We start from the raw sequence: 9,169 nt of genomic DNA on the forward strand, positions 1-9,169 counted from the left end.
ATTTCTTTGAAGGATTTTTTTTTCTGTGACAAACTGTCTCAGCTTCTAATAACTACTACTCAGACAAAGACTTTGCCTCTACCATAGCCTTTTTGTGCCTTTCTAAAGATTCAAATCCTTTCTGTAACAAAATCTATTTCACCATCTAAAGAACCCTGAGCCATAAGTCACTAAATTTTTTAAGTGTCAGTAGTTTAACTGTTTTTATGGACATTAATATTGTGACTTTCTCTTAATTTACAGTGTTTTCCTTCTTGTCTACACCAGGTGACAGGGATGACTAACAGCAGTGTCAACAGTGACTTCATTCTGGTGGGTTTCTCAGACCAGCCCCAGCTGGAAAGAACACTCTTTATAGTTGTTTTAATTTCCTATCTTCTCACTCTGGTGGGAAATACAGTAATTATTCTGATCTCTTCAATAGATTCTAAACTCAGGACCCCTATGTACTTTTTTCTTACTCATCTCTCCTTTGTTGACATCTGTTTCACTACCAGTATAGTCCCCCAACTGCTTTGGAACCTGAAAGGACCAGCCAAGACTATCACAGCTGTGGGCTGTGCAGTGCAACTTTATGTCTCTCTGACTCTGGGCTCTACTGAGTGTATTCTCCTGGCAGTAATGGCTTTTGATCGCTATGCTGCTGTCTGCAAACCTCTCCACTATGTAACTGTCATGAATCCACAGCTCTGCCGAGCTCTAGCAGGAATCTCATGGCTCAGCGGACTAGGAAATGCTCTCATCCAGGGAACAGTCACTCTTTGGCTCCCCCGTTGTGGCCACCTGTGGCTTCACCATTTCTTCTGTGAGGTCCCCTCCATGATCAAGCTTGCCTGTGTGGACATTCATGCCAATGAAGTCCAGCTCTTTGTGGCCTCATTGGTCTTGCTACTCTTACCCTTAGCACTGATACTGACGTCCTATGGACATATAACCTCGGCCGTTATAAGAATCAAATCATCCCAGGCTTGGCGCAGAGCGCTGGGCACATGTGGATCCCACTTGATGGTGGTGTCCCTCTTCTATGGGAGCATCACAGCCATTTACATCCAGCCGAACAGTTCATATGCCCACACCCACGGGAAGTTCATCTCTCTCTTCTACACTGTCATGACCCCAACCCTTAATCCCCTCATCTACACACTGAGGAATAAAGAAGTAAAAGGGGCTTTGGGGCGTCTCTTTAGTAGACTCCGAAGTGTGCAAACGAAGCAGAGCACGTGTTGACAGCGATTTTATGACTACAGGATCCTGAACATACTGTCACATAATCCTGCACTGGCGTCCTCTTGGCCTGTGTGTCTCACTATAAGCTTTGTCAGTGTTGCAACGGAAATGGACTCTAGTCTGTCTTCTCAGCATCTTCCCAGAGTGTGTTAGGGCCCCTGAGAGGCAGTATTTTCCCACATCCCTTGAAGTCCATGGCTCTTCTGCGTCTCACACTCTCCTTACTCTTCCTTCTTTTCTTTTTTTCTCCTTTGCATTTGAACACACAAACATTGCCATAATGCTCCACAGCATGTGCCTCCCCAGAAATATTCTAATAATCCTAGAAAGTAGCTTCCCCACTTTTACAGCAAACCTTACCATCAATATTGTAGAAAACAGAAAAGTTAAATTACAGACTTGGGATTTTAACTCCACTACATCTTTATATCTACGTGACTTGTGAGTTAAAAAGTAATGTTCATCATTCTGGTAACCAATATATTTGATACTAAATGATACATAAATAACATGTTTTCAAACTTCTACTTTTATGATTATAATGTTGTTGATCTACTCAGGCTTATCATATTCAATTATATCAACTAATATTTCTTATCTAGTTTGTAGTTACATATCTACTTGAATCCATATACGAATGAAAAAGATCAATTACTTAAAAATTGACCTAATGATTGGATTTCCTCAGTGTCTGTTGTTATGTCTCACTTTTCATTTCTCATTTTGCTGATTTGGATAGTTTCTCTCTGTCTTTTAGTTAGTTTGGCTAAGGGTTTGTCTATCTTGTTGATTTTCTCAAAAAAAATCTCTTGGTTTTGTTGATTCTTTGAAGTGTTTTATTTGTTTCTAATTTATTGATTTCAGCCCTGAGCTTGAATATTTCCACCCATCTACTCCTCTTGGGTGTGTAAAGACACACATGGTAAGCACTCACAAGTGGATACTAGATCTACAATATACTAAAATATGTACACCTAAAGAAGCAGGAACCTGGGTGAGATGATTAATCCTCATTCAGAAAGACAAACTGTACAAACATTGGAAGAAGGAGAAAACAGGGAACAGGACAGAAGCCTACTACAGAGGGACTCTGGAAGATTCAACCCAGCAGTGTATCAAAGCAGATGCTGAGACTCATAACCAAACTTTGGGCAGAGTACAGGGAATCCTATGAAAGAAGAGGGAGATAGTGGGACCTGGAGTCCACAAGGAGAGCAACAGAACCAAAATATCTGGGCCCAGGGGTCTTTTCTGAGACTGATACTCCAACCAAGGACCATTCATGGATATAACCTAGAACCCCTGCATAGATATAGCCCATGGCAGCCCAGTCTCCAAGTGGGTACCCTAGTAAAGAGATCAGGGAGTGTCTCTGAAATGAACTCAGTGGCTGGCTCTTTGATCACCTCCTCCTGAGGGGGGAGCAGCCTTTCCAGGCCACAGAGGAGGACAATGCAACCACTCCTGATCAAACCTGATAAGCTAGGGTGAGATGGAAGGGGAGGAGGACCTCCCCTATCAGAAGACTTGGAGAGGGGAATGGGAGGAGATGAGGGAGGGAGGGTGAGAAGGGGAGAGAATGAGTGAGGGGGCTACAGCTGGATACAAAATGAATAAACTGCAATTAATATATAAAAAATAAAAAATTAATTAAAAATAAAGAAAAAAGTTGTTATTTTTATTTTGGAAATTAATCTGGTGCTTTCTAAGATAATTAGAAATAGTGCTTTCCCAAGATCCAGCTACAGCACTCCTAGGCATATATCAAAAACATACTCAAGTATACAGCTAGGATATTTGTTCAACCATGTTTGTAGCAACTTTATTTGTAATAGCTAGAATCTGGAAACAACCCAGATGTCCATCAGTGGAGGAATGGATACAGAAATTGTGGTACTTTTACACAATGGAATACTACTCAACAATCAAAGACAAGGAAATCATGAAATTTACAGGCAAATGGTGGGATCTAGAAAAGATCATCCTGAGTTAGTTACCCCAGAAGCAGAAAGACACACATGGTATATACTCACTTAGAAGTGGATATTAGACATATAATATAGGATAAACATACTAAAATCTGTACACCTAAAGAAGCTAAGCAAGGAGGAAGACCTTGGGTAAGATGATCAATCCTCATGCAGAAAGGCAAAGGGAATGGACATTGGAAGAGGGAGAAAACAGAGAACAGGACAGGAGCCTACCACAAAGGGCTGTTGAAAGATTTACCCAAGGTATCAAAGCCGATGCTCAGACTCATAAAAAAAAACTTTGGGAATTGTGCAAGGAATCTTATGAAAGAAGGGGGAGACAGGAAGACCTGGACTGGACAGGAGCTCCACAAGGAGAACAACAGATCATAAAATTCTGGGCACAGGGGTCTTTTCTGAGACTGATACTTCAACCAAGGACCATGCATGGAGCCCATGCCAGCTGAGTCTCTAAGTGGGTTCCCTACTAATGGGTAAAGGAACGGTCTCTGACATGAACTCAGTGACCACAGAGGAAAACAGTGCAGCCAGTCCTAATGAGACCTGATAGGTTAGGGTCAGAGGGAAGGGAAAAAGGACCTCCCCTATCAGTGGACTTGGGGAGGGGCATGGGAAAAGATGAGGTAGGGAGGTGGGGTTGGGAAGGGGTGAAGGAGGCGGTTACAGCAGGAATACAAAGTGAATAAACTGTAATTTATAAAAATATAAATAATTATTTTAAAAAGTGAAAAAAAGTGGTTCTTTTGTCATTCAGGTTTTTAAGTAATTTCTTTTATTTTTTGAGATTATAATATAACTACATCTCTCTCCCCTCCAAACTCTCCCATATGTCCCTCCTTGCTCATTGCGTTTTACTTGATTTTACTGATGGCAATGGAATAGAAGACACCATTCTAAGATAGAATCTCTGTGTGTGACAATAAACTGCAGCACCTGCAATAGGAAAAACTGAGGCCTTGGCTTCTTCATTTCTAACATGAGTCCAACTTTATGTTGTATTGGAATAGTTAGAAAACACTTAGTAAGGAGTCAATAAGTAAGATTTAGCATTAATAAACAATTTCTCTTCCTAGTGAAACTCATACTGTCAAGAAAGTGGCTTGGATAAATATATAAATGTTTTCCAGAGATAAAGTATCCAAGCAGTTATTAGTTGTTATTGATACCTTAATCAACCCATTTGCAATAATCAAACAGATTATGCTTTATACATCTTAAATAAGTTTGTTAGTTTCATGTAAATATGTACTTTTATGAAACAATTTACTGTGATGAGATTATTGGACTCAGCTGCAATCTAATGGTGGTGACATACTTGCAGCATGAAGTTTGATTTACATGATTTCTAACCTACAGAGTGTAAGGAAGACACAGTTCGCACACTGACATAAGCTCAAACTCTAAAAACATTCTCCCCAACTGTCTGGATTATCCCGTGTTTAGTCACCCAGTTCATCCCCTATTATGGAAGGTGCTCATCCACTATAGCTATAACACATGTGGCACTTATTTAAATTTATTCCTGAAAATATATATTAGCAGAATCCTGTATAGGTATCTATTTTATGCCTTTTCTTATAATTAGTTTTTATACTTATGAGTTATGTATGTCCTTATTACCTTTTGTTACCTGTTTACAATTTTCTGGTATCCAAGCACAGTCCCTAATATTAAAACTCAATCAACAATAAATTTATATAAAAGAAAATAAACCTGTGACTGTTCCCCCTTTAAAATTTTTTTAGATAAAAACATGATTGGAAAGAATAGCTAATCAGAGTGACAAGACGGCGGCACCAGGAGGACACTGTGTCTGAGGAGCAGGACAACATTTTTCATACAGTGACCAAGAGACTGAACTCTGGGCCCTAAAACAACAGAGATCCTGTTTCCCAGGTGAGAGGAAACTCCACAGTGTGGGAATCAGTCAGGTCCACTCTGAGGTCACCCAGCCAGAAACTGGAAGAGATCCTGGGTCTCGCAGGCACTCAGCCGCCAGACCAGAGCAACACACCTGTGTGTCCTGATCAGCTTCCCAGGCCGCACGATGGGCACAAAAACACCAGAGACTGGGAGTCCCAGTCACGAGAAAAACCCACAGGGAAGGAAGGAAACGGTACTGACTTCGGTCACCCAGTCTTTCCCAGGAAAAGGTCCCACAGAATGGCGGGCGTGGGCTGCCAGCACTGAACTGGGCTCCAGCCACAAGCACAGAGACTTGCTGTGCGCCCAACTCTCTGTCACAGAAAGAACTGTGTGCCCCAGGGCATCAGAGACTGCGAGTCCTTGTCGGGAGAAAACCCCACAGGGAAGGAAGCAAACGGGGACTGACTTAGGTCATCCAATATATCTCTGGAAAAGGTCCCACAGACTGGTGGGCACATGTGCCATCAGCCCAGAGACCTGCTGTGCACCAACTAACCATCACAGACAGAACTGTGTGCCCCAGGGCACCAGAGATTGGGAGTCCCTTTCAGGAGAAAACCCCACAGGGAAGGAAACAAATGGGGACAGACTTAGGTCACCCAGTATATATCCCTGGAAAAAGTCCTGCAGACTGGCACGCACACCAGCCCAGAGACCTGCTGTGCACCAACTAGCCTCCTGCTGCTCCCATAGGAGCAGTGCTCACCTGTCACTGATTACTGCTTGGGTATTGGGCCACAGAGCTCCAACCTCAGACCTACAGAAGCCTGGGATCCCCGAGATCAACCCCCAGATACTGCTCCAAGGGGCAACCAGTTATCCCTAACCAAACCGACCAAACCACGGGGCACCCAGGTTACAGCAGCAGCTCACTAAATTTACAGCAAGAAACCCAGAGGCAGGGCAGCTGTCTCCAGGACGTCTCTGGGTGAGAGGAGAGCCCTCTGGACTAACAAGGACCACAGTTATCACTCAGGTCTGTATGCCTGAGGTGAGCTGTGGCAATTCCTGAAAAACACCAGCCATTCAGTGACCATACCCAAAAAGCTGAGGAGACTTCCTTCAGGAAAAACCATCTTCCTGCCAAGGGGATTCTCTCCACCACAGGATTCCAGAAACTACCAGAAACTAACACCCAACACCTAAGATAGCCCAATGGGTAGAGGCCAACATAAAAGCTCAACCAACAAAAGACAAAGCAATAGTGCACCTCCAGAACCCAGTTATAACAGGGGCAAGCAGCCCTGGACACCCCAGCTTAATTGAAATTCAAGAAGATGACCTAACATCTATGCTTATGAAGAGGATAATAGAGGAAACAAATAAAATGCATAAAGAATTAGGGGAAGATGAAGTCAAACAGATTATGGCCATTGGTAAAGAAATACAGGAAGATGCAGCCAAACAGTTTGTGGCCTTCAGAGAGGAAATAATTAAGTCACTGAAAGAAATAAAAGAAACAGAGGAATGTTCAAACAAACAGGTGAAGGAATTGTAGGAAAATACAGTCAGACAGGTGAAGGAAATCAACAAAACAGTTCAAAATCTGAAAATAGAATTGGAAAAATTAAAGAAAATACAAACAGAGGGAATCACAGAGAGGAAGTACTTAGGGAATAAAACAGGAACTACAGAGATAAGTGTAACCAACAGACTACAAGAGATGGAAGAAAGACTCTCAGGTATGGAAAATACAATGGAAGAAAATGATATAGCCATCAAAGAAAATGTTAAATCTAAAAAATTCCTAACACAAACATTTCAAAAATTCCAAGACAAAATGAAAAGACAAAACCTAAGAATAATAGGACTAGAGGAAAAAGAAGAATCACGTCTCCAAGGCCCAGACAATATTTTCAATAAAATCATAGAAGAAAATTTCCCCAACTTAAAGGAGAGGCCTATAAACATACAAGAAACCTACAGAACACCTAATAAATTAGATCACATAATCTTCCTGCCACATAATAATGAAAACAGTAAGTATCCTTCTGCCACATAATAATTCTGCCACATAATAATCAAAACAGTAAGTATATACAGAACAAAGAAAAAATACTAAAAGCTGCAAGGGAAAAAGTCCAAGTAATGGCAAACCCATCAGAATCACACCTGACTTCTTAACAGAGACTACGAAAGTCAGAAGGGCCTGGACAGATATCATGCAGGCCCTCAGAGAACACAGATGTTAGCCCAGGCTACTATATCCAGCAAAACTTTCAGTCCTCATAGACGAAGAAAACAAGATATTCAATGACAAAAACAAATTTCAACAATACCCACACACAAATCCAGCGTTACAGAAGATACTAGAAGAAAAAATATAACCCAAGAAAACTAGCTACTTTCAAGAAAACACAGGAAATAATTAACCTCACTACAGTAAAACAAAAAGCAACCAAGCACACAAACTTACTACCACAGCCAACATCAAAATCAAAGGATCTAACAGCCACTGGTCATTAATCTCTCTCAACATCAATGGACTCAATTCTCCAATAGAAAGACACAAACTAACAGAATGGATGCGTAAACAAAACCCAGCAATCTGTTGCATACAAGAAACACACCTAAGGCACAAAGATAGACATTACCTGAGGGCAAAGGGTTGGAAGACGACTTTCCAAGCAAATGGACCCAAGAAGCAAGCAGGAGAAGCCATTCTAATATCTGATAAAATAGACTTTCAACCAAAATTAATAAAAAGAGATGGGGAAGGACACTTCATACTCATCAAGAAAAAATTCCACCAGGAAGACATCACAATCCTGAACATCTATGCCCCAAATACAAGGGCACCCACATTTGTAAAAGAAACATTTATAAAACTTAAACCACACATATATACCCACACATTAATAGTGGGAGACTTCAACACCCCACTCTCAACAAAGGACAGGTCAACAAAACAGAAATTAAACAAAGAAACAATGTCTCTAACAGAGGTCGTAAATCAAATGGATCTAACAGATATTTACAGAATCTTACACCCAAACACAGAAGAATTTACCTTCTTCTCAGCACCTCACGGAACCTTCTCCAAAATAGACCATATGGTTGGTCACAAAGCGAGCCTCAATAGATACAAAAAGATTGAAATAATCCCTTGTATCCTATCTGATCACCATGGAATAACAACAGAAATAGCAAAAAGCCTACACACACATGGAAACTGAACAACTTGCTACTAAATGCCAGCTGGGTCAGGGAAGAAATAAAGCAAGAAATTAAAGTCTTCCTAGAATTCAATGAAAATGAAGGCACAACATACCCAAAATTATGGGACACAGTGAAAGCAGTGCTAAGAGGAAAATGGCTCACCTAAAAACCCTAGGAAAAAAAGAAGCAGACACACCAAAAAGGAGTAAACGGCTGGAAATAATCAAACTCAGGGCTGAAATCAATAAATTAGAAACAAATAAAACAATTCAAAGAATCAATGAAACCAAGAGCTGGTTCTTTGAGAAAATCAACAAGATAGACAAACCCTTAGCCAAACTAACTAAAAGGCAGAGAGACACCATCCAAATCAACAAAATCAGAAATGAAAGGGTGGGGGGGCATAACTAAAGACACTGAGGAAATCCAATCATTAGGTCTTACTTCAAAAGTCTATATGCCACAAAATTTGAAAATCTAAATGAAATGGACAATTTTCTTGATCGATTCCACTTACCAAAGCTGAATCAAGACAAGGTAAATCAATTAAATAGTCCTATATCCCCTAAGGAAATAGAAGCGGCCGTCAAAAGTCTCACATCCAAAAAAAGCCCAGGACCAGATGGTTTCAGCGCAGAATTCTACCAGACCTTCAAAGAAGAGCTAACTCCAATTCTCTTCAAACTATTCCACAAAATAGAAACAGAAGGAACACTACCAAACTCATTCTATGAAGCCACAGTCACCTTGGTACCCAAACCTCACAAAGACCCAACAAAGAAAGAGAATTTCAGGCCAATCTCCCTTATGAACATTGATGCAAAAGTACTCAACAAAATACTTGCAAACCGAATACAAGAACACAT

The 9,169-nt window shown here is 40.9% G+C and overlaps 1 pseudogene; it reads left to right on the forward strand.

Annotated features, from left to right (window-relative positions):
- The first annotated feature begins 276 nt into the window (after positions 1–276).
- Positions 277–1,255, forward strand: LOC129676224 (olfactory receptor 2G3-like; annotated as a pseudogene).
- Positions 1,256–9,169: the final 7,914 nt, after the last annotated feature.

This window comes from Psammomys obesus, unplaced genomic scaffold (assembly GCF_907164565.1).
Source record: "Psammomys obesus unplaced genomic scaffold, mPsaObe1.curated_primary_1811, whole genome shotgun sequence".
In the NCBI taxonomy this organism is placed as follows: domain Eukaryota; kingdom Metazoa; phylum Chordata; class Mammalia; order Rodentia; family Muridae; genus Psammomys; species Psammomys obesus.